The sequence below is a fragment of the Panthera onca genome, chromosome B1, assembly GCF_046562875.1.
Source record: "Panthera onca isolate mPanOnc1 chromosome B1, mPanOnc1 haplotype 2, whole genome shotgun sequence".
Lineage (NCBI taxonomy): Eukaryota > Metazoa > Chordata > Mammalia > Carnivora > Felidae > Panthera > Panthera onca.
The window spans coordinates 49,001,370-49,023,841 of NC_138342.1; the positions used below are offsets into that span (position 1 = coordinate 49,001,370).

General features: G+C 33.5%; 1 pseudogene; it reads left to right on the plus strand.

Moving 5' to 3' along the window:
* Window positions 1-16,341: 16,341 nt before the first annotated feature.
* LOC132693462 (U6 spliceosomal RNA) lies at window positions 16,342-16,434 on the plus strand (annotated as a pseudogene).
* Window positions 16,435-22,472: the final 6,038 nt, after the last annotated feature.

Here is a 22,472-nt window from a genome sequence, read left to right on the forward strand (position 1 = left end):
ACATTGAAAAATAATTCACCATGATCAAGTGGGATTTATTCTTCTGTTATAGGGTGGTTCAGTATTTGAAAATCAATCAATGTGATATGTCACATCAATAAAAGAAAGGATAAGAACCATACGATCATTTCAATAGATGTAGAAAACACTTCTGACAAAGTAGAACATCCATTCATGATAAAAACCCTCAACAAAATAGACAGGTTTAGAGGGAACATACCTCAACATTCTAAAATCCATATATGAAAAACCCTTAAGTAAAATAATCCTTAATGGGGAAAAACTGAGAGCATTTCCCCTAAAATCAGGAATAAGACAAGGATGTCTATCCTCAACACTTTTATTCAACATAGTACTAGAAATCCTAGCCACAGCAATGAAACAACAAAAGGAAATAAAAAACAACCAAATAAATAAAGAAAAAGTAAAACTTTCACTATTTGCAGATGATATGATACTGTATATAGAAAACCCTAAAGACCCCACCAAAAAAACTGCTAGAACTGATAAATGAATTCAGTAAGGTTTCAGGATACAAAATTAATGTACAGAAATATGTTGCATTTCTATATACCAATAATGAAGTAGAAAGAGAAATTAAGAAAACAATCCCATTTATAATTAGATCCAAAATAACAAGATCCCTAGGAAAAATCTAATCACAGAGGTGAAAGACCTCTACTTTGAAAACTATAATATCTTGATGAAAGAAATTGAAGATGACACTAATGAATGGAGAGACATTCCATGTTCATGGATTGTAAGAATATTGTTAAAACGTCTGGGGCATCTGGGTGGCTCAAGTCAGTTATACGTGTGACTGGCTCAGGTCATGATCTCTCAGTTTGTGAGTTCGAGCCCCGCATCAGGCTCTCTGCTGACAGTTCAGAGCCTGGAGCCTTCTTTGGATTCTATGTCTCCCCTCTCTCTCTGCCCCTCCCCCACTCACACTCTGTCTGTGTCTCTCTCTCAAAAGTAAATAAACATTAACATTTTTAAAAATGTCTATAGCACCCAAAGCAACCTACAGATTTAATGCAATCCCTAGCAAAATACCACCAGCATTTTTTCACAGAGCTAGAATAAACAATCCTCAAATTTGTATGGAACCACAAAAGACCCTGAGTAGACACAGCTATCTTGAAAAAGAACAAAGCTGAAGGCATCACAATTCTGGACTTTAAGCTATATTACAAAGCTATAATAATCAAACAATATGGTACTGGTAAGTACCCATAGTAAAGTATGTAAATAGAGTACTGGTAAGTACCCATAGTAAAACAAGTAAATAGACCCGTACATCAATAGAACAGAATATTAAAAAAGAAGTCCACAACTACAAGGTCAATTAATCTTCAACAAAGCAGGAAAGAAATCCAATAGGAAAGAGACAGTCTCTTTAACAAATGGAATTTGGAAAACTCAACAGCAATATGCAAAAGAATGACACTTGACCACTTTCTCACACCATCACAAGAATAAACTCAAAATGGATCAAATACCTAAATGTGAGGCCTAACACCATAAAAGTCCTATAAGAGAACACAGGCAGTAATTTCTTTGACATTGGCTATAGTAACTTCTTTCTAGATATGTCTCTTGAAGCAAGGGAAACAAAAGAAAAAATGAAGTATTGGGACTATTTAAAAATAAAAAGCTTCTGCACATGGAGGAAAACAATCAACAAAACTAAAGACAACTTATGGGAGAAGATATTTGCAAATAACATATCCTATGAAGAGTTAGTATCCAAAACATACAAAGAATTTATAAAGCTCAACACTCACTAAAAAATGTGCAGAAGTCATGAACAGACATTTTTCCAAAGAAGACATCCAAATGGCCAACAGACACATGAAAAGATGCTCAAAATCACTTATCATAAGGAAAATGCAAATCAAAACCACAATGATATAGCACGTCACACCTGTCAGAATGGGTAAAATCAACAACACAAGAAACCACAGGTGTTGATGAGGATATGGAGAAAAATGAGTCATCTTACACTGTTGGTGGGAATGCAAACTGGTGCAGACACTCTGGAAAATGGTACCGAAGCTCCTCAGAAAATTACAAATACAACTACCTAATGATTCAGCAATACTACTACTGAGTATTTACCCAAAAATAGAAAAACACTAATTTCAAGGGATATGTGCACCCTGATGTTTATAGCAACATTATCGACACTAGCCAAGAGTCTATTGACTGATGAATGGATAAAGAAGATGGGGTGTATGTATGTATATATACATATACATATATATATATTGTATATATATATATACATATATATATATTCCACTATATATACAATGGAATATTATGCAGCCATAAAAATAAAATCTTGCCATTTACAAAGACATAATGCTAGGTGTAAAAAGTCAGAGAAAGACAAATACCGTATGATTTCACTCATATGTGGAACTTAAAAGAACAAAACAAATAGCAAAGGGGAAAAAAATAACAGAGTGAAAGAGACACAAATCAAGAATCACACTCTTATTTACTGAGAACTGATGTTTACCAGAGGGGAAGGGGGTAGGGTGATGGGTTAAACAGGAGATGGGAAAAAAAACAAAAAACAGAAAGAAACAGGTGATGGGGATGAAGGAGTGCCCTTGTCATGATGAGTACAGGGTGTTGAATCACTATATTGTATGCCTGGAACTAATAACAATAATAATACTCTATGTTAACTAAGTGGAATTAAAATAAAATCTTAAAAAACTAATCAACAAACTTAAAAAAAATCATAGTATCCTTACGATGTGTGCCAAATATTTTAGAGAGCTGTTGACTCATTATATTTTACACCTGAAAACTAATATAACACTATGTTAATTATGCTAGAATTTTAAAGGATAAATAAAAACTACAAAAACAGAACTTCACACTGGAAGAACTAGGTTAGATCCACACAAGTTGTTTTCTCTGAATGACACTCTAAAGTCACTTTAGGTAGCAAATCATATAATGGACCTCTACACTGTTTCACCAGTGCTAACACTACCTGAACATTTCCTTGTACCAGTCGAGAGCAGAAGCCCCATTGGCTTCCTTTGGATGGGGTATGGAATGCTGATTCCAGTCTTCTTTCTGCCTATTTTCATACTAGAGAGGACTGTGTGATTAGAACTGGAAGTCAACTGGTAAAAATTATATTCATCTTTCTTTTTTTCCCCCTTATTCTATCTGCCCTGTCTATAGAGGAAAACAACTAGAAGTTTCTCCTTTAATAAAGAGAAATTATAACAGTACTATTTTACCTAGGTTTAATTCGTAGACCCTGACAACTCTCATAAATTCCAATGATCACAGGAGAGGAAAACTTATTTCTTGAGCCTAAAAAGAAAAAACTATTAGTATTTCCCAGAATATGAAAGTATGTATATAATCTTTGATAATTCACAATTGGTATAAATAAAACTGTCCTCTTTCCTTTAATGGTAAAACTAAACATTCACATAAATATTCAAATGCAATGCATTACATATATTATACTAAATATGCACATTTTATAACACATATTTGACTGGTTGTACAATCAACACAGAAGACATAATGATACCTATACAAAAATAATACAGTTTTATTACAGTTGTAAATATAACTGTAGTAACTCTTAATTTTGTGTCAAATTGGTTATCACTATTCCTTGTTTCTTTCTCAATACTATTATAAAAGTGACTGCTGTTTGAGAAACTGTTATTCAAAACACTGGTATAGAGCTTTTCTTGATTTCCTACCACAGAATCTACTGCCTACTCTATTTATTACCTGATAATTTTAGTAATAAATACACTAATGCAGATTAGTGTACCACATTGAAATTATAGATATGCCCTCAATACACTTTTTGATTGAATGCCAAATAGTTGAATGTTAAAATCAATATTTAGGGGAGGCCAACTAATACCATCATAGAATGAAGTGATGAGACTTTAAAATTTTTTCAAATTTCCCTAAGTGATAATTATAATTTCACTCCTAACCATGTAAATATCAATTCAAATAGTTTGAAATTTTAATTTGGAAAACTTCACTCACTTTCAGTGTGGTTGGTAGGTGTGCAATTGTTTGGGGGATAATTCTGTCAATGTAGGATACTGTTGATGATAATGTTTGCCACTAACTTTGAAAGTCTTTTATCATCTAGGTAGAGATTTATCAGCTCTTCAATTCCTGTAATTTCATCAAATCAATTTCTCAAATTGGAGTTGTTTGCACTGCTTAAAGAAGATTCTGCCTATTTTCAGAAGACTTAAAAATGTCTTCACATATTATTTTATCAGGAATATTTTTGCTTAGCTGTTGTTTTACACTTACTGCCTGAGATAAAATTTCTTTTAATCTTGGATCTAAAAATATAGCAATGGAGAAATTTAATTGGTTTCAATATAACAAACCTCCAAATTCCCACATGCATCTCAGCTTTCATTCCATGCACATTAATTTAGCATGTTCTGTGAAGCAAACTTTTGGGAGACTCCTTAGAGCAGACAGAATGTAAGGAATACTTTTGGTCTCAAGTCACACTCATTTGGTTATTTCTTTAGCAGATTCCAACAAATAAACTATGTTCTCTATAAGCAAGCTGTCTTGAAAGTTGGCATTGTTATTGGCAGAGTATGGTGTTAAATCTTTAATTCACTCTTCGTTAAAAAATGTGATCACTTCTATTCCATCTTGTTTGAACATCTGATATCTGACAAAGCAGTTCCATCATCTATTTTATATCTTATAAATGTGTCTGGATTAAGTAGTGGTAAGTATTTTCCTGCTTAAGGGCAGTACTTTTGTTACATGAGAATGTGTTATAATTACTCTAACATACAATTGAAGAATGTGAAAAAATACTCATCATCTGTTTATTTACATGTCACTCCTAGGTTTCACTACATTTACTTCATTGTCAGTCACAGTTGTATGACATTTGTTTCACTGATTTTCCATTTGATAAATAGTTCATCAATCAGATTCATGCGGTTTTTAGCTATGTGAGACCTAAAAGTTTCTTACCAAGTAAACGAGAAGAATTAAATCCTTCACAACTCAGCATAATAAAACTTAAAACAAATGTATGGTTGTATCTTTATGTCTAAATTTGTTATTAGGAAAATAAGAAAAATACCAATTCAATAATATTCCTCATACTTTGTTGGTACATACAGCAGAATGTGAATCAAGAACTAGTGTTTCTGCACCAGTTTCAAAGATAGAGTTCTGTTTCTTGGAATTTATAGCTTGGGTTAAACTAAAAATTCTTTGAAATTCATCCACAGAAAATGATTGACATTCTACTGCACTCAGTTCAATAAGATTTTGTTCAAAATATTTGACTTGATAGGCTTAAAAGCATCAGAAAAAATATTTCTAAATCACTTGTGGAAAAATTTTCAAGTTTGATAAGTGAAAACAAAATATGTTTTTTAGTACATCATTTTTCTCTAATTTAAATTTTCTTCTTACTATCTTTTGTATCAGATGATTTATCATAGATGTTTTGGAATCTTTCTTCCTCATGATATTTTATAGTGGCATTCTGCTCTTAATTCATTTTCTCAACTTGTATAGAATTCCCAAAAAGGAATACTAAAGCCAAAGCAAAATTTTCATGCTTCCGCAAATACGTATTTATGCAAATACTCTCTCACTAGACTATGAGAATCATAAAGAAAGGGACTGCATTTTATTTCTCTCTCACTGTCAATAATAGAGCATGATAGGCACTAAGCACTCAATGAACACTTGTTGACTAAAAAGATATATATGTTTAAAATGATACAGCATGATGTAATAGAAAAATATTACATTTGCTATATTTTTCCCTTTGCCAGTGTTGTGATATCGAACAATTTATTTAATATCTCCAAACAAATATTTCCTCATGTGCAGAATATTCCTGAAACTCCTTGAGATGTTTTGATATTTTTAGTGTATTTTAAAACACTAGCACAATTCTCGCCATCGAGGAGGTGCTCAATATGGCAACTAATAAGAAGGAAGGAGGAAAAATGAAGAATATTAATGTCTGCTTTATTAAAGAACTATTTGATGCCCAGTATATAAGCACATATTTAAGAATCTAATTTACTGAACAGAATTTATTGAGCTGAAACAAACAAAAACAGTATTCCTCCATTAAAATGAAAACTTTTTTTCTTTGTCACAGGATAGCTCAGGATTACATATCAAACATCAGATATTTTCTAAGAAGTCTCTTGAAGTTTATCCATTTAACTCCTTGGTATCAAAAATTATCAAATCTCATGCACCCAAGGCCTGTAAATGAGTGTTCTGCATTTGGGTCATGTTTCTGCCAAATTATTAGGAAAGCCCATAAATCATTATATTATCTCCTCACAGTCTCTCTTATTTCTAATAATTAGTAGGGCTATTTCTTAGCTTGCAACAGCAAACTCAAAGGAATCTTTCTACTTATGTGAGTTCTGCAGTCTTCTAGATTTATCTGAGAAATGACTTTAATTACTCACATTCTTCACTTTTTCCAATTCCCTTAAGTATTGCAAAAGGACATTAGAACGATGTTCCCAATATTAATATACCTATCACTCATTGCAATTTCCTCAGTCTTAATTTCTGGTACCAATCACTTTTTGTGTAAATACTAATTAGATTCAGGTACAAAAAATATGCAAATATCTAAGTTAATGAGACCTGCTATACAAAGCCTCTAGTAAATATTTCCCTATTGATATTTCAGTGGGTGATGTTCCCACCAAATATATATGTAGCTCCAAATTATTTTGGGTGAAATTTAGGGCACTAGATCCCCAGTAATCTAACCCTATACAATTCAACAACCACTTTCAATTGTCAGCTATTTTAATTGCCTAATATTTATACAATCTAAACAATATGCTGATGTTGAGGATTGCTCAATTTTATTTTTTTTATGAATTCTTTTAAAGTTTATTTTTTTATTTTGAGAGAGAAGGAGGGAGGGAGGGGCAGCGAGAGGGAGGGAGAGAAAGAGAGAAACAGGTTCCATGCTGCCAGCACAGAGCCAGACACAGGGCTCAAGCTCACAAAACTGTGAGATCACCACCTGAGCCAAAACCAAGAGTCTGTGACAGTTCACCAACCGAGCCACCCAGGTGCCCCAAGGATTGCTCAGTTTTAAAATGTCATTTGTTTCCTTAATGGTAGAGACAAATTAGCTCTCTTACAAACACTCCCTCAGTACTCTTCTTTGCATTTTTCAAATATGTATATATAAATATCTACATAAATATATGACAAAATTATGTTAAATTGTTGGTTAATATTTACATTCTTTGACTATGGAAGTATTGATTGATATTTTGGTTAGGTAATATTTTCCCCATAATTCTGACACTGATGCTCCCTGTATTTCTAATTTCTAGATATAGCAGCTGAGAATTTCTAGTATCAGGTTCATGATAATTTATATGAACCAGTTTTTTTTTTCTTCCTGAAAACATTTAGAATCTTCTCCCCAGGCTCTATTTTCTACAATGCAAAAAGATTTTTACCAATTTTCCATGATCTCATTTTCTAGAACTCTTAAAACTTGAACATTTAATATTCTGAATTGATCATTTAATTTTTCTATCTTTTCTTGAATTTGTTTCTATTTCATCTAGTGCATTTTTATTCAAAACTAATGCATCTTCATTCAAAGCTATTACAAAATGCTTGATTTTCACTATTTTTTTTTCAAATTGCTCTTTCCTGTTTTGATTCTATTTTATAATGTGTAATTCATTTATGGGTGAAAGTCTAATTCTCTATCTCCTCAAATGGATTTTTTTTCTTTATATTCTGAAGTTCTTTTGCTGTCTCTGTTATCTATTTACTCTCCAGTTCCTTTAATGTGTATGTTTGTTTCTAAATAACTCACATCTAGAAAACATAAAGAATTCTTACAAATCAGTCAGGAAAAGAAAACACTAAGTTAAAAGTGGGTGAAATACTTGAACAAAAACTTCCAAAAAGAATATTCCCAAATAGCTAATAATTATATGACTAGTGTTCAGTGTCAATCATGAGAAAAATGAAAAATAAAGTTTCTAAACCTCAGTGTGATACTCCTACACACTCCCAAATACCAAAAATTAAAGGTTGACAATAACAAGTGTTGATAAGAATGTGTAACCATATAAACTTGCAGAATAGCTTCCATTTTGGACAGCCATGCCACACTTGACTAAAGCCTACAAGATGCTATTTAAAACCATGATTTTTTTTTTGTCTACTTGTTTTATGTTGCAGGAATGGTGGTAGTCAGGCCCCTACTGCTAGTCTATATAGTCACTTCTTTTTTGTAGTGTTAAGAGTTTTTACTTAACATGCTTTGATATGTCATTTAGCACACTGACCACTAATATCTCCAGTATAGACTATTCCATTTATTATCATAAAATAACCCTCTTTGTGTTGTAGATTTCTTTCTTTCTCAAATACTTTATCAGATACAAATGTTGATCCTGTTGCTTTAAGCATGAATGTTTGCTTGTTATTATTTTGTTCCTTTAAGCGTTGTATGTTCATTTGTTTATGTGTCTGTCATTTTTTAATGTTTATTTATTTTGAGAGGGGGAATGGACAGAGAAGGAGAGAGAATATCAAGCAGGCTCTACACTGAGACAAAATCAAGAGTCAGATGCTTAACTAACTGAGCCACGCAGGCACCCCTGTGTCTCATTCTTAACATAATCTGAACAGTCTTTTCCTTCAACCCCTTTATCTTTATTTTAAATACTCACTCGACTGCCAGTTTAAGCATCCATTCACTAGCCTACCCACAAACACATAACCAAACAAAACATTGCTCTGGAGTCAGATCTCAGTGAGATCTTTAGACTACATTTCTTAATAAGAGATTACAATATCTTGTCCTTTTACTTTTTTTGTTTTCTGCTTTCTACTTAGAATCTTTTTTTTTCCAACAATTTGGAATAGGCAACTGGAATTGAACTAACTCTTTGGCTAGGAATTCAGAATATTTCATAATACTGCTTTCAGTCTTATTTCATCAAGCCAGAAGAATGGTACCAACATAACCAAAGTGAGACTGTTAAACATGGTACTTCACAAAGAGTAACATTAGTGTCATAGAATCGTAAGTCATTCCTTTTTTCTCTCCCCTTTTTTTGTTAACAATTACATCCATAACTGAACAAAACTGCCTCAGCAAATTACACTAAGGGACTTAACAGTACTCTTGCTCACCTGTGAATCTGAAAATAAATAAGACCTCAGTAAGGGCTGTGGACCTAAGGGAGTTGGCAAACCTGCCCCACCCCTACTTGCAGCAATCAGGGGAAAAAAACCTGGACAGATACCCATAGATGAAAGAGAAATTTTAGAAGTTCATATTGCCTGAGAAGAGATTCCAACATGACACTGGTGTGATGAAAAAAAAAAAAAAAAAAAAAAAAAAAAAGTCTGGATACAGAGGAGAGAGATGAACTCTCCAGAGCCACCCTTGCCCAGGGTGACATTTCAAGGACGAAGCTGTTTGGCAGGTAGCAGCAACCTCTCCCATAGAGGAGGTGGAAAGTGAATTGGTGAGTAACTGCTTGGTTATCCAAGTTGTGTGGATTGTGGCTGGGAAAAAAAAAAAACATTTCTCTTTAGCAACACCCTGATTTCTGAAGAGCAACCACTATAATTTAGGGATAGGAGAAGAAAGAGAAAGAAGTAGAGAAAAGTATCGAAGGATATTAAAGGAACCCATTTTCTGCTGTCTGCTTCAAGACTTCAACAGGAAGTCTGCTCACAAACCTCTGGGAATGCCCCACTAGAAGATCTCCTCACCAGGTCTGTTGGCACCCCTAAAGTTCCACATAATAAATGCACATCTCCCTACACTCTGGGGACAGCTCCATATGTATTCCACCCAATGCATTCAGGAGAGGGAGTGTTGGTAGACAGGGAGCTTATTCAGAAAATAAGCAATGATCAGTGGCCAAGGAAGAAGCCACAAACCTGAGCTATAGTGCTACCTTTTGGAATACAAAAGAAAGGATTCTTATAGCCAGCCTGATGAATTATAAGAAACAAAACAAAAGTTTATTCAAGAAAATATCTATTTCAGGGGCGCCTGGGTGGCTCAGTTGGTTGAGCATCCAACTTTGGCTCAGGTCATGACCTCACAGTGTGTGAGTTCGAGCCCCGCATCAGGCTCTGTGCTGACAGCTCAGAGCCTGGAGCCTGCTTTGGTTTCTGTGTCTCCCTCTCTCTCTGCCCCTCCCCTGCTCATGCTCTGTCTCTCTCTGTATCAAAAATAAATAAAAACATTTTTAAAAATCTTTAAAAAAAAAGAAAATATCTATTTCAAATGCAAAAGCCAGAGCACATAGTGACAAACAATATTTTAAAATCAAGAAAATATGGTATCACAAAAAGAATATGACAATTCAACATGGATCGTAAACACATACACAGACTAATAAAGAATTCAAAATAGTGGTTATGAAAAAAATTCAAAAAGCTACATGAAAACTCAGAAAAACAATTCAATGAAATCAGGAATAAAATTAATGAATAGAAACCATTCATTATCAAAGAAATTGAAATGGTAAGAAAGAGCCATATGGATACTGGAGCAGAAAAAAATCAATGAATGAAATGGAGAATGAAAAAGATTGCATCTGTATCAAGGCAGACCAGATGGAAGAAATAAATGACTTGGAGTATAGGAATAAAGACAATTCAGTCAAAAGAAGAACGGGAACTAAGATTTTTTAAAAGCCTATGAGTACTATCAGATTCAATCAAAAAGAACATATTAGAATAATTGGGATTCCAGAAAAAGAGGAGAGGGAGAAGACATAGTTTATTTAAAGAAATAATAGACAGTACATCCCAAATCTGGGGGAAGCACTTGTACATACAAGTCCTCTAAGCTAATAGAGCACCTCATTATTTTGATGCAAAAACATCTTCCCTAAGAGACATTATAATGAAACTGTCAAAAAATCAATTTTAAAGAAAGAATCTTAAAGGCAGCCAGGGGAAGAAAAAAAGAAAGTAACCTACAAAGGAACCCAATTAGTCTATCAGCAGATTTCTCCGCAGAAACTCTACCCACTAGGAGAAAGTAGAATGACATATTCAAAATATTGAAAGATGTTGGTTTGCAAACTGGTTCCTGTACACAGAGGGAGAGACTGAAGAAATGCAAACCACTCCAGATTGGTAGGTGACAGATTTAATATGCAAGGAAACTTATAAGGTGTGTCTTAGGTGTCTGCAAGATGAGTAGATCTGCACACCTGCCTACCAGAATCTTTTAAGTTTATATAGAAGCCTTAACTGAGTTCAGTCACATATACCATCCAGAGGGTCTCCAAACATAATGCACTCTCAAGGGTGTGTCATTGAAAAATGGTTCCCTCTGTGGGAACAGCGGGCAGAGCATACATTCTAAGGACAGGGGAGATAAGGAGCTTCCAATTGCCCAGGTCCAGCTCACAGGTTAAGGAATAGTCACACCTTCTCAATTACTCCCTCCAATAGAGGAAAAAAAAGTTGCCAACACTGGACCTGCCTTGCAAGAAATGCTGAAAGGTGTTCTTTAAGCTGAAATGAAAAGACACTAATCACTGACACGTAAATACGTGAAAGTGCACAATAAGGTGAATAGACAGTCAAAAAACTGTAACGCTATATTTGGATGGCATGTTAATTGCTCAACAATAGTATAAAAGTTAAAGAGTAGTAAAAATAACTATAGATAGTATAAACTATTAATGAATGTACAACATAAAATAGGTGAACTATAACATAAATAATATAAAAGGGAGAAGTAAAAGGGTAGCATCTTTATAGCTGTTTAAAGATATGTTGCTACCAGACTAAAATGGACTGTTTTATCTATAAAATGTTTTATGCAATCCACAAGGTAACCAGAGAGCAAAAACTGAGAGTAGAGCCACAAAAGACAAAGAAACAAAGTAGAACACACCTCCACAAAAAATAACCAATTTACACAAGTAGGCAAAGACAGAGGAAAAAGAAACAATGGAAATACAAAATAATCAGAAATTAATAAGATGGCATTAGTAAGTCCTTACATATCAATAATCATTCTAACGTAAATGTATTGAATTCACCAATCAAAAGGCACAGAGTAACTAGATGAATTAAGAAAAAAAGGACCCAATATATGCTACCTACAAGAGACTCATTTCAGCCTTAAAGACACACATAGTTTCTAAGTGAAGGAATAGAAGAAGATATTCCATGCAAATGGAGCCAAAAGAGGTAGTCATACTTAAACAAAATAGACTTTACTAGACTTTACACCAAAAATAGCAGCAAGAGACAAAGGAGGTCATTACATAATGATAAATGAATCGATACATCAGGATATAATAACTGTCAATATATATATATCCAACATCAGAGCACGTAAGTGTATTAAGCAAATACTAACAGATATAAAGGGAAAAATAGACAATAAGAAGAAGAAGCAACCTCAGCAATGGATAGATCACCCAGCAAAACAACAAGTAAATGCTGGATTGAACCATACTTTAGACGAAATGGGCTTAGATATTTACAGAACATTCCATGCAACAGCAGCAAAATACACATTCTTTTTAAGGGCAAAAAAAAAATTCTTTAGGATAGATTATATGATAGGATACAAAACAAGTCTTAGTAAATTTAAGAATATTGAATCAAACCAATAACTCATTATGAACACAACAGTATGAAACTAGAAATGAACAGCAAGAGAAAAGCTGGAAAATCTATAAATATGTGGAAACTGAACATTACACATCTGAAAAACCAGTGGGTCAAATAAAAAATTTTAAAAAAAATCAAATATCTGAAAAAGTGATGTTGTAAGAGTTTTGAGAGAAGAGTTTAAGCTATAAATGTTTATATTAAGAAATTAGAAAGATCCCAAATGAATACCCCAGGTTTACCCCTCAAGGAAGTGGGGGGAGGTGGGGGGAACAATTTAAGTCCAAAGTTAGCAGAAAGAAGGAAATAATAAAGATCCAAATGGAAGTAAAGAGGGAGAAATAAGAAAAACAAAATAAAGTATCAATGAAACTATGGGCTGATTTTTCAAAAAGATAAAATTGATGATCCTTTAACAAACTAAAAAAAAAAGAAGAAGAAGATTCAAACACATAAAATTGGAAATGAAAGAGGAGACATGCTGTAATGAGAAATCTATAGGATGATAAGAATCTACTGTGAATAATCATATGCCAACAAATTAGATAATCTGGAAGACATAAATTCCTAGAAATGCACGATATACCAAGATTACATCAGGAAGAGATAGAAAATCTGAACAGACCAATAATAAGTTAAAAGACTGAATCGGTAATTGAAACATCAGAGCCCAGAACTGCAGGGCCAGACAGCTTCACAACAGCTATCAAACATTTAAAGAAGAATTAACACTAATAATTTTCAAAGTCTCCTCCCAAAATTGAAAAAGAAATACTTCCAAACTCATTCTATCCAACCAGCTTACCCTGATAACAAAGAAACATAAGGACAGTATAAGAAAACCATAGACTAGTATTCTTGATGGATAGAGACATGAAAATTCTCAAAATATTAGCAAACCCACACATTAAAAGGATTATATACTATGACCTCATGGAATTTATCCCCGGGATGCAAGGAGGATTCACATATAAAAAATTAATAAATGTGATACATCATATCAATAGAAAGATAAAAATCACATGATCATCTCAATAGGTACAAAAAATGCATGTAATAAAATACAACATCACTTCATGATAAAAAAAAAACAGGAACAAATTGGGTATTAGAAGGAACATAATTCAACATAATAAAAGCCATATATGACAAACCCACAGCATATACAATGGTAAAAAGTTGAAAGCTTTTCCTCTGCGATCAGGTCCAAGACAAGGATTCCCACTCTCAACACTTTTATTCAGTACAGTACTAGAAACCTAGCTAGAGGAATTCGGGCAAAATTGTCATTATTTGAGGATAATATGACTTTTACATAGAAAATCCAAAGTCTAAGCCAAAACCTGGTAGATCTAACCAATGAATTTTATAGAGTTACAGTATATAAAATCAACATACAGAAATCATTTGCAATTCTCTATGTTAATAATATCTGAAAAAAGAACTTTTTTTTCATTATAGCATCAAAAACAATTAAATACTTAGGAATAAATTTAACCAAGAAAGAAAATGCTCTCTATGACAAAAACTACAAGATTTTTTGAAATAAATCAAAGACAACACAAACAAATGAAAGGACATTCCATGTTCATGTATCTAAAGAATTAATATTGTTAAAATGCTCATACTACCCAAAGCCATCTACAACTCAAACACCAATTCCAACAACATTCTTCACAGAGATAGAACAACCAATCCTCACATGGGTATGGAATAAGCAAAGACCCTCAATACCCAAAGTAATTCTGAGAAAGAATAACAAACCAGGAGGCATCACACTTTCTAATTTCAAACTATGCCACAAAGCTATACTAATTAAAACAATATGGTACTGGCATAAAAATAGACACGTAAGTCAATGGAACAGAATACAGATCCAGAATTAAACTCCCATATATAATGTCAACTAATATATGACAAGAGAGATAAGATCAACCAATGGGGAAAGGATAGTCTCTTCAACAAATGGTGCTGAGAAGACTAGCACATGCAGAAAATAAATTTGAATCCTTATCTTACACTACTCATAAAAATTAACTCAAAATGAATGGAAGACTTAAACATAAGATATGACACCATAAAATGCCTAGAAGCAAGCACAGAAAAGAGGCTCCTTGGCATTAGTCTTGGCAATAGTTTTTTTGGATATGACGCTAAAAGCACACACAACAAAAGCAAATATCAACAAATGGGACTACAATAAATAAAAAGCTTCTGCACATCAAAAGATATGATCAACAAAATGAAATGGCAACCTATGAAGTGGGAGAAAATATTTGCAAACCATATATCAGTTAAGGGATTAATATCCAAAATATATAAAGAACTCATACAACTCAATAACATAAAACAAAAACAAAAACCTGATGAAAAAAATGGGCAGAAGACCTAAACATTTTTTTTTCCCCAAATGACCAACAGGTACATGAAAAGGTGCTCAAAATAATTAATCACCAGGAAAAAGCCAATCAAAATCACAGTGAAACATTATGTTACACTGTTAGAATGGCTACACTCAAGATAGCATGAAGTGAGGATGGACAAAAAGGGAACTTTTTGCTTGTGCACTATGGGAATGTAAACTGGTGCAGCCATTATGGAAAAAAAATATGGAGATTCCTCAAAACATTAAGAAAAAAAAAGGAACTATCATACAATCTAGCAATTTCACTTCTGGTCATACATGAAAAGAAAATGAAAACAGGACATGAAAGGGATATATGCACCTTCTTTGTTGATTGCAGACTTATTCACCATAACCAAGATGTGGAAAAAACCTAAGGACCCATCACTGTGTGAATGGATAAAGAATTGTGCTGTATATATCCACAATGGAATATTTTTTAGCTATGAGAATGGAGATCCAGCCATTTGTGCCAACATGGATGGATCCTGAAGACCTTATGAGAAGTGAGATGAGTGGAACAGAGAAAGACAAATACTATCTGATATTACTTATATATGAGGCCTCAAAAAGCTAAACTTGTAAGAACAGAAATTGAAATGAGGTTACCAGGGTCTTGGGTGTGTGACAGAATTGGAGAGATGTTGCTTAAGGAAACGAACTTGCAATGAGTAAAGAAATTCTACAGACCTAATGCATTAGTAGTGAAAACAGACTACAATTTTGAATTATAATCATTAGACTTGCTGGGACTAAATCTCAATTTTTCCAATGACTTAAAAGAAAAAAAAATCAAGATGTGATTGAAATACTAATTACTGCTACATTAACAATCATATGACACTATGTAAATGTCTCAGGTCAACATGTTGGACACCTTAAATGTATACAAGGTTATACATCACATATATTTTAATTGAAACAAAAACAAAAACTTGGCACCTCAGCACAGGACAGAGCCCTTCTCTCATGTCACTTTTCTAATGAAGGTATTCAATCAAAACTGCAATGTTAAAACATCCCTGTGAAATAATATTTTTCTCTATCTAAAGGTGTTTTGTGAATATGTGTGTCAGAGATGGAAGATGATGCTCTTTTGTCCTTTTTTCCTACCTAGACAATGTCCTTTTATTCCTTATCCATGTTTGTTTATATTGATTTAGATTATAAAAATGCTGAAATAAATATTACATATATATTTTGCACATTTGTGTGAGCATTTCTATAGGATAATTTTGAGAAAATTGTGGGTGCTCCCTTCACCAGTACATATACTAAAATTGGAAGGATACGGAGAAGATTAGCATGCCCCCACACAAACTCATGAACTGTCTATATTTTTTTTATAAGACATAAATTTTTAAAAAGAAAGAAAGAAAATTGTGGGTGATAGGGTGTATATATATACTTAAGGCTTTTAATAGATTCAAACTGGCCTTTCATTTATCCTTTGAGGGTCCATGTAGGAGTATCACATTGAGGTGTTATTTTGCATTTATTTTGCTTTTACAATTCTGGAAAGCTTTCTTTTTACCTTTATCAATGACATAAAAAGTACTTTTTTGTGTGTGTCTGATTTAATTTTATGAATTTACTTAATATTTGCCCTAATGTTTTTTGTTTGTTTTTCAATGACACAAAGACAAAAGAGAAAGAAAAAAAATCAACTACCAACTAGATTTGACATTACAAATAGAAGTTTGGATGTAATACACCTAGGGTGTCAGAATTAGAACCATATAATGCCCAGGCCCTACTCTCAATATTCTGATTCAGTTGTCTTGAAATGATGTCTAACCTTCAGTAGTTAAGTTCCCCAGGTAATTCTAATGTGAAACCTGCTCTAAAAATCACTGATCAGCTCATGCTCCATTTCTACTCTCCAAAGGAAAGTGGTATTCTTGATAATGATAAAGGATCTTTGAGAGACAAAAGAGCTACGTTTGAAAAAACTACTTGATACAAGATATTGAACGAGTAATTTTAGATATTGGGCAAGTAATTTAAGCTTTTTTGGTCTCAATTTTTGTCTATAAAATCTAAAATATATTAAATGCCCACCTCATTGTTTGGAGGTGTATATAAGGTAATTTGTATTATATTTTTGTTATACTGATAGCTCTTAGTTATATTCTATTCATTAAATCATGTTTTTCTATTACTTCCCTAAGTATTGAGTACTTACTATATACCACATATTACTGATTATTAGAAAACAAAATGAGCCTAATGCCCTTTGAGAGCCTAGATTCTAGAGTTGGGGAAAAAATTAAAAATAAATAAATAAATAGATAACATAATGGTAGGTAGCATTAAGTGTCATGGAGAAAAAATAAGCAGTGGGAATAAAATTAAAAAGTGAGAGGGAATATCATTTTAGTTTGGATAATCAAAAAACTGTTGTGGAGGTAATATTTGTATAAAGACCTCAACAAGTTGAGGGAATAAGCCACTGGAATATCTGCATAGAATGTTTCATTCAGAGAGGACAATGAAAAAGCCCTGAGGTGGATGTTGTTTCTATTGTTTGGTTGGTTTTTGGTTTTGGTTTGGAGTTCTGGGTTTTCTTGTTTTGGTTTGTTTTTGAGATTAGCTAGTAAGCTAGGAACCTAATAATGTAGCCTGAAAAGGAATATTTACACTGCTTTTTATTGTAAAAGTAGAAAGAAATCACTGCAGGTCTTTGAAAAGTTGAATAATGTAAAGCAACTTTCCTTTTTTTTTGTTAAGTATTATGGGAGTGGTGTAAAGGGCAAGAGGGCATAGAGTTAGAAGTCTCTCACTGTGTTATTATTTTGACTAAAGTAATATTGGGGAAGGTACTGAGAAATAATTTCAAAGGTATATTCTGAAACGAGAATCAACTTGCTTTGCTGTTGGATAAGATACATGGTTGAAAAAAAAAACCTGACAAATCCCAAATTTCCTAAAACTCCAAGTTTTATAATATACTAAGGAATAGACTTGATTTACATACTTATCCCAATGTTAAAATAGCCCATCAGATTCAGTCACATTACGCCCATTTTACGAATTAGGAAAGATTTCAGAGAACTTTAGTTTTTGTGCATCACACAAAGCATGAGTTGTTTGTTTCATTTTGTTTTTACTCCACATTCTTGATATTATGAGGAGTGATAAAACTGTTACTGTATTTTAAATGTTATTTTCACTTTGCTGATACTGTTTTCAATCTCATTTTCAATGATGTCATGAGGTGGTAGTAAGAATGGGGAAACTCAAAACCAGGTGAGATTATAAACAGAAATTCAGATCCAAGAGGCATAAGAAGTAGACAGATAATGATCTGTACGTTGTTGTTTCTGAAGTGTACAGAGTTAGTTACATGGTAAACTCTGACAAGATAGGTTGGGGCCTCTGGGAGAGATTTGTCCACCATAATGAGTAACATAGACTTGGCCTTTGCACCAGTTATTCTCTCAAAACCAAAATCTTTTGTGGTATATATTAAGGTCAAAAGTCTTGAAATTGCTAACTGCTTGACGGACTAGGAGAAATCACAAAAAAATGAGTTAATTATTTAAAACTATGTATATTACAACAAAAAATCACTTTAGAACTTACCAAAACAAATCACAACTATTACAAATATTGCCATTTGCTGCCCAATTTAAGCTTCATTTTTTTTATCCTTGGATTGATATAATTTACTGAAGAAAAATTACCTCTAGTTCCTTTCTTTAGTATTTCAAAGGTCAATAATTAATTGTTGTGGATTAATACATAAATTATAGTCCTTAAAAGTCTACCAGTTTCAACTTTTTTATGTTTAAATAGAGAATCTGTTTTAACTTTCCAGGAATCTGTCAAAACTTTGAGTATGGTTTAACTACCATGGTAACTGGCAACCGAGTCTGCTAATATAAGTCAAAAAGTTACAACTAGTTGCTTGAAGAAAATATTTGACTCTTTTCTCTCTTTCTCTGTATCTCCATAACTTTAAATTTTTCTGACAAGCAGCACATAATTTCTTTGGAGTGGATACTCCTTATATAAGGAAATCACAGTAAAGAACATGAAAATAGTCGACAACAATGACCAGATTTTCACACATTCCATCTATTTTAAGATTGTTGCTAAGTCTCAGCACAGCTGGTTTTCCAGAGTATAAAGAAATAATTCACCATTCTCATGGTATTAATACACTGTACCACTCTCTTTTGCTGCCCAAATGAACTTAAGTCTTCCATGTCATGGATTGGTATAATAGCAAACCTCTATTTTGGCCTCTGTGTGTTACACTTTGTGAAATACTTTAGTGTTGTTTGCTTTGGTTTGGTCAGCTGTCTTCTACACTTAGAAAAAGGAATTGCAAAATAAGTGGTATTATTTACGATTTAAAAATCTTGGCTTCTGGGATACTTATTAACATGAAAAAGTCAAGTCTGTAAACAAAGGAGAGAGTTAAAATAATTGTTCATCGTTCTGTTGTACACTGAAAGTTTTCCTCAGCTGCTCACCTGTATCACTATTATTTTAGCACAGTATTATGGACTTGCAGCTAACTCTCCAGTTCTGATAAAGTCTGAGGCATTAGCCTATGCTAAAATATAAAGTTATTTCATATTTTAGGTGTTATTTTCATTCTTGTCATTTGGTACTTTTAAGCTTTGTAATAGGTCGTATTGTCTCTCCATCCTCCATTAACACCTCATTCCATGGAAGTTTTATTAGCTATTTTGAACCCAACTCATAATGGAATATGGAACACTGGAGTTTTATTGTTACAAAATGATCTCAAAGTGGCATCATGACATGCTCTAATCCATCTCTTGGGTTCTCTGGAAATGCCCCTAAGTGAAGGGGACTGGCAAAACCCCTCACAGCATATACAGGTACAAAAGAAGGATATGTGAAGAAAGCATGACCTCTCTCCCAGGAAGCAAAAGTTTATGAGGCTGAACCAGTATATGACAGAGATTATTATAAGATGAAACTAAAGAAATAAGCTGGAATCAGAGCTTGCAAGATCTAACAGTGCATACAAGGAAACCTCAGATGTCAGGATTTGGTCCTAGACCACTGCAATAAAGCAAATTACACAATAAAGTGAGTCAAATGAATTTTTTGGTTTCCCAGTAAATACAAAAGTTACATTTACACTATATTGGAGTCTATTAAATATGCAACAACAGCATTATGCCTAAAACACAATATACAAACATTGTTTTAAAAACATACTTTATTACTAAGAAAGGCTAACCATCATCTGAGCTTTTAGCAAGTTGTAATCTTTTTGCTGGTGGAGGACCTTGCCTCAACATTGATGGCCACTGAGTGATCAAAGTAGTAGTTGCTCAAGTCTGGAGTGGCTGTAGCTATTTCTTAAAATAAGACAGTGAAGCTTGCCACATTGATTGATTATTTATTTAACAAATGATTTATCTGTAGCATGAGATGCTGTTCTTTCACCCATAGTAGAACTTCTGTGAAAATTGGAGTCAATCCTCTCAAACCCTGCCACTACTTTTATCAACCAAGTTTAGGGGATATATTAATCCTTCATTGTCATTTCAATAATCCTCACAGAATCTTCACCAGGAACAGATTAAATTTCAAGAAACCCCTTTCTTTGCTCATCCATGAGAAGCAACGCCTCATATGTTCAAGTTTTGTCATGAGTTTGCAGCTAGCTATTCAGTAACATCTTCAGGCTCTGCTTCTAATTCTAGTTATCTTGTTTTTTTCACCACATCTGCAGTTACTTTTGTCACAGAAATCTCTAACCTCTCAAAGACATCCATGAGGGTTGGAATCAACTTCTTCCAAACTCCTGTTAATGTTGATATTTTTACCTTTTTTCTAGGAATTAAGAATGTTCTTAATGGCACCTAAAATGGTGAATCCTTTCCAGATGGTTTTCAATTTACTTTGTCCACATCTGTCAGAGGAATCACTATCTATTGGAGTTATAGCTTCATGAAATACATTTCTTAAATTACAATATTTGAAAGTCAAAAGGACTCCTTGATCTATGGACTGCAGAATGGATGTCTTGTTAGTAGGTATGAAACAACATTAATCTTGGTGTACCTCTCCATCAGAGTTCTTGAGTGCCCAGGTACATTGTCAACAGCTAGTAATATTTTGACAGACTTCTTGTTTTACCTGAGCAATAGGTCTCAACAGTGGACTTAAAACATTCAGTAAACCATGTTGTAAAGAGATATGCTATCACGCAGGCTTTGTTGTTCCATTTATAGAGCACAGACAGAGGGCATTCAGCACAATTCTTAAGGGCCCCAGCATTTTTGGAATGGTAAATGAGCACTGGCTTCAACTGCAGGTCACCAGCTGCATTAGCCCCTAACAAGACAGTCAGCCTTGAAGCCTTGAGAGTCCCTTGAAGCTTTGAAACCAGGAATTGACTTCTCTCTAGATATGAAAGTCCTAGATGGCATCTTCCAATAGAAGGCTATTTTGTTTACATTGAAAATCTGTTGTTTAGTACAGCCACCTTGATTAGTTACCTTAGCTAGATCTTCTGCACAACCTACTATAGCTTCTACATCAGCATTTGTTGCTTGATCTCATACTTTTTTGTTATGGAGGTGGATTTTTCCCTTAAACTTCATGAACCAACCTCTACTAGCTTCATACTTTTCTTCTGTAGTTTCTTCCTTAAGTCTCTCAGCCTTTATAAAATTGAAGAAAGTTAGGGCCTTGGTCTGGATTAGACTTTGGTTTAGGGAATGTTGTGACTGGCTTGATCTTCTGTCCAGATTCCCAAAATATTTTTTTTCCATATCAAGAATATAGTTGTTTCACTTTCTTAGCATACATGTGTCCACTGGAACAACACTTTTCATTTCCTTCAAGAACTTTTCCTCTGCATTCACAACTTGGGTAAGTGCACAAAAGGCTAGGTTTTCGGCATTATCTTGTCTTTCGACGTGCCTTCCTCACTAAGCTTAATAATTTCTACATGTTGATTTAGAGTGAGAGATGTGTGACTCCTTTCACTTGAACACTTAGGGACCACTGTAGGGTTTTTAATTAGTCTCACTTTAATATTGTTGTGCCTCAGGAATTATGGAGGCCTGAGGAGAAGGAAGGACATGTGGGAATAGCCAGTTGATGGAGCAGTCAGAACACACCCCGTTGATTAATTTCATTGTTTTATATGGGTGCAGTTCATTGTACCCCAAAACAGTTAACATAGTAACATATAAGATCACTGATACAGCTCACCATAAAAATATAGTAACTATTAAAAAATTTGAAATACTGTCTCTTTTCCTATAAAGAAAAAGAAACACTGCTCCCAATAAATTAGCAAGGAGGATAAAGAGAAAAAATAAAAAACATTGAGATATTGTGAGAACTAGCAAAATGTGCCACAGAGACATGAAAGAGCAAA